The following is a 9,037-nucleotide window of genomic DNA, read 5'->3' as shown; positions in this document are numbered from 1 at the left end:
GTGTCCCCCCGCCGCGCCGCGGGACATTTATACCGTTCGCTCGCTCGTACGGTCCGTCGCGTGTCCCCCCCGCCGCGCCGCGGGACATTTATACCGTTCGCTCGCTCGTACGGTCCGTCGCGTGTCCCCCCGCCGCGCCGCGGGACATTTATACCGTTCGCTCGCTCGTACGGTCCGTCGCGTGTCCCCCCGCCGCGCCGCGGGACATTTATACCGTTCGCTCGGTCGTACGGTCCGTCGCGTGTCCCCCCGCCGCGCCGCGGGACATTTATACCGTTCGCTCGGTCGTACGGTCCGTCGCGTGTCCCCCCGCCGCGCCGCGGGACATTTATACCGTTCGCTCGGTCGTACGGTCCGTCGCGTGTCCCCCCGCCGCGCCGCGGGACATTTATACCGTTCGCTCGGTCGTACGGTCCGTCGCGTGTCCCCCCGCCGCGCCGCGGGACATTTATACCGTTCGCTCGTCGTACGGTCCGTCGCGTGTCCCCCCGCCGCGCCGCGGGACATTTATACCGTTCGCTCGTCGTACGGTCCGTCGCGTGTCCCCCCGCCGCGCCGCGGGACATTTATACCGTTCGCTCGCTCGTACGGTCCGTCGCGTGTCCCCCCGCCGCGCCGCGGGACATTTATACCGTTCGCTCGCTCGTACGGTCCGTCGCGTGTCCCCCCGCCGCGCCGCGGGACATTTATACCGTTCGCTCGCTCGTACGGTCCGTCGCGTGTCCCCCCGCCGCGCCGCGGGACATTTATACCGTTCGCTCGCTCGTACGGTCCGTCGCGTGTCCCCCCGCCGCGCCGCGGGACATTTATACCGTTCGCTCGCTCGTACGGTCCGTCGCGTGTCCCCCCGCCGCGCCGCGGGACATTTATACCGTTCGCTCGCTCGTACGGTCCGTCGCGTGTCCCCCCGCCGCGCCGCGGGACATTTATACCGTTCGCTCGCTCGTACGGTCCGTCGCGTGTCCCCCCGCCGCGCCGCGGGACATTTATACCGTTCGCTCGCTCGTACGGTCCGTCGCGTGTCCCCCCGCCGCGCCGCGGGACATTTATACCGTTCGCTCGCTCGTACGGTCCGTCGCGTGTCCCCCCGCCGCGCCGCGGGACATTTATACCGTTCGCTCGCTCGTACGGTCCGTCGCGTGTCCCCCCGCCGCGCCGCGGGACATTTATACCGTTCGCTCGCTCGTACGGTCCGTCGCGTGTCCCCCCGCCGCGCCGCGGGACATTTATACCGTTCGCTCGCTCGTACGGTCCGTCGCGTGTCCCCCCGCCGCGCCGCGGGACATTTATACCGTTCGCTCGCTCGTACGGTCCGTCGCGTGTCCCCCCGCCGCGCCGCGGGACATTTATACCGTTCGCTCGCTCGTACGGTCCGTCGCGTGTCCCCCCGCCGCGCCGCGGGACATTTATACCGTTCGCTCGCTCGTACGGTCCGTCGCGTGTCCCCCCGCCGCGCCGCGGGACATTTATACCGTTCGCTCGCTCGTACGGTCCGTCGCGTGTCCCCCCGCCGCGCCGCGGGACATTTATACCGTTCGCTCGCTCGTACGGTCCGTCGCGTGTCCCCCCGCCGCGCCGCGGGACATTTATACCGTTCGCTCGCTCGTACGGTCCGTCGCGTGTCCCCCCGCCGCGCCGCGGGACATTTATACCGTTCGCTCGCTCGTACGGTCCGTCGCGTGTCCCCCCGCCGCGCCGCGGGACATTTATACCGTTCGCTCGCTCGTACGGTCCGTCGCGTGTCCCCCCGCCGCGCCGCGGGACATTTATACCGTTCGCTCGCTCGTACGGTCCGTCGCGTGTCCCCCCGCCGCGCCGCGGGACATTTATACCGTTCGCTCGCTCGTACGGTCCGTCGCGTGTCCCCCCGCCGCGCCGCGGGACATTTATACCGTTCGCTCGCTCGTACGGTCCGTCGCGTGTCCCCCCGCCGCGCCGCGGGACATTTATACCGTTCGCTCGCTCGTACGGTCCGTCGCGTGTCCCCCCGCCGCGCCGCGGGACATTTATACCGTTCGCTCGCTCGTACGGTCCGTCGCGTGTCCCCCCGCCGCGCCGCGGGACATTTATACCGTTCGCTCGCTCGTACGGTCCGTCGCGTGTCCCCCCGCCGCGCCGCGGGACATTTATACCGTTCGCTCGCTCGTACGGTCCGTCGCGTGTCCCCCCGCCGCGCCGCGGGACATTTATACCGTTCGCTCGCTCGTACGGTCCGTCGCGTGTCCCCCCGCCGCGCCGCGGGACATTTATACCGTTCGCTCGCTCATACGGTCCGTCGCGTGTCCCCCCGCCGCGCCGCGGGACATTTATACCGTTCGCTCGCTCATACGGTCCGTCGCGTGTCCCCCCGCCGCGCCGCGGGACATTTATACCGTTCGCTCGCTCAGTACGGTCCGTCGCGTGTCCCCCCGCCGCGCCGCGGGACATTTATACCGTTCGCTCGCTCATACGGTCCGTCGCGTGTCCCCCCGCCGCGCCGCGGGACATTTATACCGTTCGCTCGCTCATACGGTCCGTCGCGTGTCCCCCCGCCGCGCCGCGGGACATTTATACCGTTCGCTCGCTCATACGGTCCGTCGCGTGTCCCCCCGCCGCGCCGCGGGACATTTATACCGTTCGCTCGCTCATACGGTCCGTCGCGTGTCCCCCCGCCGCGCCGCGGGACATTTATACCGTTCGCTCGCTCATACGGTCCGTCGCGTGTCCCCCCGCCGCGCCGCGGGACATTTATACCGTTCGCTCGCTCATACGGTCCGTCGCGTGTCCCCCCGCCGCGCCGCGGGACATTTATACCGTTCGCTCGCTCATACGGTCCGTCGCGTGTCCCCCCGCCGCGCCGCGGGACATTTATACCGTTCGCTCGCTCATACGGTCCGTCGCGTGTCCCCCCGCCGCGCCGCGGGACATTTATACCGTTCGCTCGCTCATACGGTCCGTCGCGTGTCCCCCCGCCGCGCCGCGGGACATTTATACCGTTCGCTCGCTCATACGGTCCGTCGCGTGTCCCCCCGCCGCGCCGCGGGACATTTATACCGTTCGCTCGCTCATACGGTCCGTCGCGTGTCCCCCCGCCGCGCCGCGGGACATTTATACCGTTCGCTCGCTCATACGGTCCGTCGCGTGTCCCCCCGCCGCGCCGCGGGACATTTATACCGTTCGCTCGCTCATACGGTCCGTCGCGTGTCCCCCCGCCGCGCCGCGGGACATTTATACCGTTCGCTCGCTCATACGGTCCGTCGCGTGTCCCCCCGCCGCGCCGCGGGACATTTATACCGTTCGCTCGCTCATACGGTCCGTCGCGTGTCCCCCCGCCGCGCCGCGGGACATTTATACCGTTCGCTCGCTCATACGGTCCGTCGCGTGTCCCCCCGCCGCGCCGCGGGACATTCATACCGTTCGCTCGCTCATACGGTCCGTCGCGTGTCCCCCCGCCGCGCCGCGGGACATTCATACCGTTCGCTCGCTCATACGGTCCGTCGCGTGTCCCCCCGCCGCGCCGCGGGACATTCATACCGTTCGCTCGCTCATACGGTCCGTCGCGTGTCCCCCCGCCGCGCCGCGGGACATTCATACCGTTCGCTCGCTCATACGGTCCGTCGCGTGTCCCCCCGCCGCGCCGCGGGACATTCATACCGTTCGCTCGCTCATACGGTCCGTCGCGTGTCCCCCCGCCGCGCCGCGGGACATTCATACCGTTCGCTCGCTCATACGGTCCGTCGCGTGTCCCCCCGCCGCGCCGCGGGACATTCATACCGTTCGCTCGCTCATACGGTCCGTCGCGTGTCCCCCCGCCGCGCCGCGGGACATTCATACCGTTCGCTCGCTCATACGGTCCGTCGCGTGTCCCCCCGCCGCGCCGCGGGACATTCATACCGTTCGCTCGCTCATACGGTCCGTCGCGTGTCCCCCCGCCGCGCCGCGGGACATTCATACCGTTCGCTCGCTCATACGGTCCGTCGCGTGTCCCCCCGCCGCGCCGCGGGACATTCATACCGTTCGCTCGCTCATACGGTCCGTCGCGTGTCCCCCCGCCGCGCCGCGGGACATTCATACCGTTCGCTCGCTCATACGGTCCGTCGCGTGTCCCCCCGCCGCGCCGCGGGACATTCATACCGTTCGCTCGCTCATACGGTCCGTCGCGTGTCCCCCCGCCGCGCCGCGGGACATTCATACCGTTCGCTCGCTCATACGGTCCGTCGCGTGTCCCCCCGCCGCGCCGCGGGACATTCATACCGTTCGCTCGCTCATACGGTCCGTCGCGTGTCCCCCCGCCGCGCCGCGGGACATTCATACCGTTCGCTCGCTCATACGGTCCGTCGCGTGTCCCCCCGCCGCGCCGCGGGACATTCATACCGTTCGCTCGCTCATACGGTCCGTCGCGTGTCCCCCCCGCCGCGCCGCGGGACATTCATACCGTTCGCTCGCTCATACGGTCCGTCGCGTGTCCCCCCGCCGCGCCGCGGGACATTCATACCGTTCGCTCGCTCATACGGTCCGTCGCGTGTCCCCCCGCCGCGCCGCGGGACATTCATACCGTTCGCTCGCTCATACGGTCCGTCGCGTGTCCCCCCGCCGCGCCGCGGGACATTCATACCGTTCGCTCGCTCATACGGTCCGTCGCGTGTCCCCCCGCCGCGCCGCGGGACATTCATACCGTTCGCTCGCTCATACGGTCCGTCGCGTGTCCCCCCGCCGCGCCGCGGGACATTCATACCGTTCGCTCGCTCATACGGTCCGTCGCGTGTCCCCCCGCCGCGCCGCGGGACATTCATACCGTTCGCTCGCTCATACGGTCCGTCGCGTGTCCCCCCGCCGCGCCGCGGGACATTCATACCGTTCGCTCGCTCATACGGTCCGTCGCGTGTCCCCCCGCCGCGCCGCGGGACATTCATACCGTTCGCTCGCTCATACGGTCCGTAATAACGACGCAGAAGATGACATCGGAGCAGCGAGGGAATCCTGCGAAGCTGACATCCCGAGCAGCCTGAGAGGAGGAGGAGGCCTAGGATAGGCATCGGGCATCGGCGTACCAACACTTCTGGTAAGTGTTACTTTTTATTTTTTCTAAAGATATTATAGAATCCCTCTTTTCGTTTATCCTTATTTAGTTGCTACATTAAACCGTGTTTCGAAATATAAATTAGTAAAAAGAAATAATTTGAAAAATTTGATTCAAGTTGATTCTACCATAGAGACTTTTTTCGAAGAAGTAATTTAGGAAAACATTAATCTGAATAACGAATAAGATGTTCGATGCGCGTGACAATTATTTAATCGATTCGATTATTTATATGTTACAGAAAATATCCACGCTGGAAGGACCATCAGCTTCGCATCGAGGGAACACGATGGACATCTCGAGCAGCTTGAGAGGAGGTGGAGGCCTAGGAGAGGCATCGGGCATCGGCGTACTAACACTTCTGGTAAGTGTTATTTTTTATTTTTTCTAAAGATATTATAGAATCTCTTTTATCGTTTGTTTTTATTTAGTTGCTACATTAAACCGTGTTTCGGAATATAAATTAGTTAAAAGAAATAAATCAAAAAATTTGATTCAAGTTGATTCTAACGTAGAGACTTTTTTCGAAGAAGTAATTTAGGAAAACATTAATCGGAATAACGAATAAGATGTTTGATGCGCGTGACAATTATTTAATCGATTTGTTTATTTTTATGTTACAGAAAATATCCACGCAGGAAGGAGCATCAGCTTCGCATCGAGGGAACACGAGGGACACCCCGAGCAGCGTGAGAGAAAGTGGAGGCCTGGGAGAGGCATCAAAGTTGTGCAAAGTATTAATAGTACAGTTTTACATTCGCGAGATTTACGTGCTCGATACCGTACTGTGCGTGCGATATTTAATTTTGACTGTGTTTTTGATTAATCAACTGCGTGTCTTTAGTCTTTACTAACCGTCCACTTGATTCGCGTAGTATCTCGCGTCAAGATCTTCCAACATTTCGTCGTCATTAACGCAACGCAGAGTGATGAACGCGGAACGAATCGGGGCAATCGGCGTCGCGACTCTTTCAAATTTGTACGAAAAATCTGTGGTAGAAAATCGATAACTTGATTTTATATATATATATATATTTGAAGAATATTACGGTACGCTTGGCGGAATATTCTTCTCGTTGACTTTACGGGAGTGCCGTACAGTATCGCGCGAAAGACATTTACTGATAATTAGTCCGCGCGCGATTGTAGTTTATTTCCGCGAGTGTTTCTCGCGAGTGTCCTGTGCGATGAGAGGAGGAGGCCTAACATCCTGAGAGGAGGAGGAGGTCTGAGAGAGACATCGGGCACCGGCGGAGCAACCTTGGGGTAAGTATCACCTCTTATTTGTATAAAATTAATAATTCGTCGTTTTTAATCGTTTAATAATTAATCGTTTTTATTTATTCGAATTGTTTTATCTCGATAAATTAGAAGTAATTAGAGAAAGAGAGATTATTTAAAATTTTATTCTAGTAAAGATCTTTTTCGGTAAATAGATAATTGTATTGGCTAAATATTGTATAGAAAGACGAATTAGACGCGTAAGAATTAACTTTTAAAATGTTGATTATTTTGAGCGCTTTTTTAATTTAAATCTTATGTTTGTATGTTACAGTATCACCGTAGCTACGTGGCCGAATAATTCCGCCCGTTGCGCATCATATCGGTGAGTCAATGAGAAATTATTGTATTGAGGAAACGAATCTACGAATAATCAAATAAAAATATATCTCGATATACATGTCGAATTACAATAATTTTTAGTATGAAAATATTACATCTCGTAGATCCGTTGCCTTAAAATGGATGGGTTAAAACTGATTATGGGATATATTTAATCTTGGTATTACTTATCTATCAATATATTGTGCGATTGTGCTTGAGGAAATACTCGCACACTTCGCATGCACGGAGCTCGCAAAGAGCTCATCATCGTTCATCGAGTTATGTTGACGAACTGCCGCATTCTATTATAAATATCTTTTGAATAAAATTTTTAAGTACATAGGAAATTAAATTTTTGAAATTTTGTTACTTAGATCAATTTTATTTACAGTTAGAGTAATAAATATTTTAGAAACACAAAAAAGAGATACAAGAAATAAAATAATACTCGGATAATTAAGGTCATGATTTTTTAAATATATTGTAGTCAATAAATTTTTATTTAGATTTTTTTTTAAATTATTTTTAGGACATTATTTTCTTAAACAAAAGATAAGTATCGTGTTAGATGTTGAAAAAAATATCTGTAGATAGGGAAAAATTGTGAATTAGTTAGAATGTTTTATTTATACCCATTTATTCCTTTCCATACGTTTATCCAAGATTAAATATAATATAAATCGATGCAAGGAAGCAATATATAGATATATTTAGAATATTAGTATGCATAAAGAAAAGCGTACGTGCAATACGCATACGTAAATTACATATGAATAAATAGGGTAAAAAATATTTTGGTCTTATTAATTTGTTTTATAGAAAATGTGATAATTGTTATTAATTGCTAAAATTTATTTTAACAAAGCATCGATTTTGCCTTAATTTTTTGTAACCTATCCATCTATTTTTGATTGAGAAATTGGCTTTATGCCAGTCAAGTAATATATGACGTGAGATTCTAAATATTCTGTCGAGAAACGCTGAAACTTAAAATTATTTTAGAATCGATCATATATAATACAATTATATATATTCAATTTTACAGTAATATATATGAATATAATAAATATCAATTTTTATTTTAAATAATACCAATTGTTTATACATAATTGTATTATATTGCATTTTACTGTAAATATTATGTAATTATTATGTATATATTATATATGTGTATCCTGTATAAATTGTGTACATTATGTAATTAAATTATGTATATTGTAATAACTCTTTTATAATGTTGTACATTATATTATTATATTGTAAAGTAAATTGTAAGAGATTGTTGTCTGCAAAAGACATCACGCTTGAAAAAAATTAAGCGTGTAAAAAATCTTGTCTGCTAAAGACATCACGCTTATAAAGTTAAGCGTGTAAAAAATCTTGTCTGCAAAAGACATCACGCTTGAAAAAAATTAAGCGTGTAAAAAATTTTATCTGCTAAAGACATCACGCTGATAAAGTTAAGCGTGTAAAAAATCTTCCTTCCAGGGGGTGGGGGAGTCCTCCCGGACCCTTTAGGGGCACGGGGGAGCCCTCCACTGCGGGTTTTGCGCACCCGGAGTACCCGAGCACACCAGTACCGTAATCTACGGCAGCCCTACGGGTCTGTCGTGGACCGGGGAGTCCTTTTAAGGACTCGCGAGGTAAGCGGCCTCTATAAAAAGTCCGCTCGGCTGGTCGGAGCCGTGAGGGAGGAGCTTAGGCTCTCCTAACCGACCTAAGGGAAGGAAAACCCTGACAGAAAACCGGGGGTCCGGCTGCCCTGCTTAGGAGTCTGTCGTTGGCTTCGGCCACCCAGACTCCCGCGTCGCGTTGTCTGCGGAACGACACCCCACGCTTCGAAAGTTAGTTAGGCTAAAAAACTTATCGCGTCGCGTTAATTGTCTGCTTGGCGACACCTCCGGCTTCGAAAGTTAGTTAGGCTAAAAAACTTATCGCGTCGCGTTAATTGTCTGCTTAGCGACACCTCCGGCTTCGAAAGTTAGTTAGGCTAAAAAACTTATCGCGTCGCGTTAATTGTCTGCTTGGCGACACCCCCGGCTTCGAAAGTTAGTTAGGCTAAAAAACTTATCGCGTCGCGTTAATTGTCTGCTTGGCGACACCCACGGGAGCTAGTTAGGGTAATTAAACATTGAACTCGTGTCTGCTTGGCGACACCCACGGGAGCTAGTTAGGGTAATTAAACATCGAACTCGTGTCTGCTTGGCGACACCCACGGGAGCTAGTTAGGGTAATTAAACATCGAACTCGTGTCTGCTTGGCGACACCCACGGGAGCTAGTTAGGGTAATTAAACATCGAACTCGTGTCTGCTTGGCGACACCCACGGGAGCTAGTTAGGGTAATTAAACATCGAACTCGTGTCTGCTTGGCG

General features: G+C 54.6%; 1 long non-coding RNA gene across 1 annotated transcript; it reads left to right on the top strand.

Moving 5' to 3' along the window:
* Nucleotides 1–4,390: 4,390 nt before the first annotated feature.
* On the top strand, nt 4,391–6,956 carry LOC139773184 (uncharacterized). Its single transcript, XR_011718293.1, has 4 exons — nt 4,391–5,041; nt 5,301–5,423; nt 5,683–6,325; nt 6,615–6,956. It is a non-coding gene; the product is annotated as an uncharacterized lncRNA (long non-coding RNA).
* The last annotated feature ends 2,081 nt before the right edge of the window (nt 6,957–9,037 follow it).

Source organism: Temnothorax nylanderi, unplaced genomic scaffold (assembly GCF_030848795.1).
Source record: "Temnothorax nylanderi isolate EJ_2023f unplaced genomic scaffold, tnyl_v1.0 TNYL_tig0058_pilon, whole genome shotgun sequence".
NCBI classification, from domain to species: Eukaryota; Metazoa; Arthropoda; class Insecta; order Hymenoptera; family Formicidae; genus Temnothorax; species Temnothorax nylanderi.
Note: the sequence above shows the minus strand (reverse complement) of the source record. Positions and strands in the feature narration are given on the sequence as shown.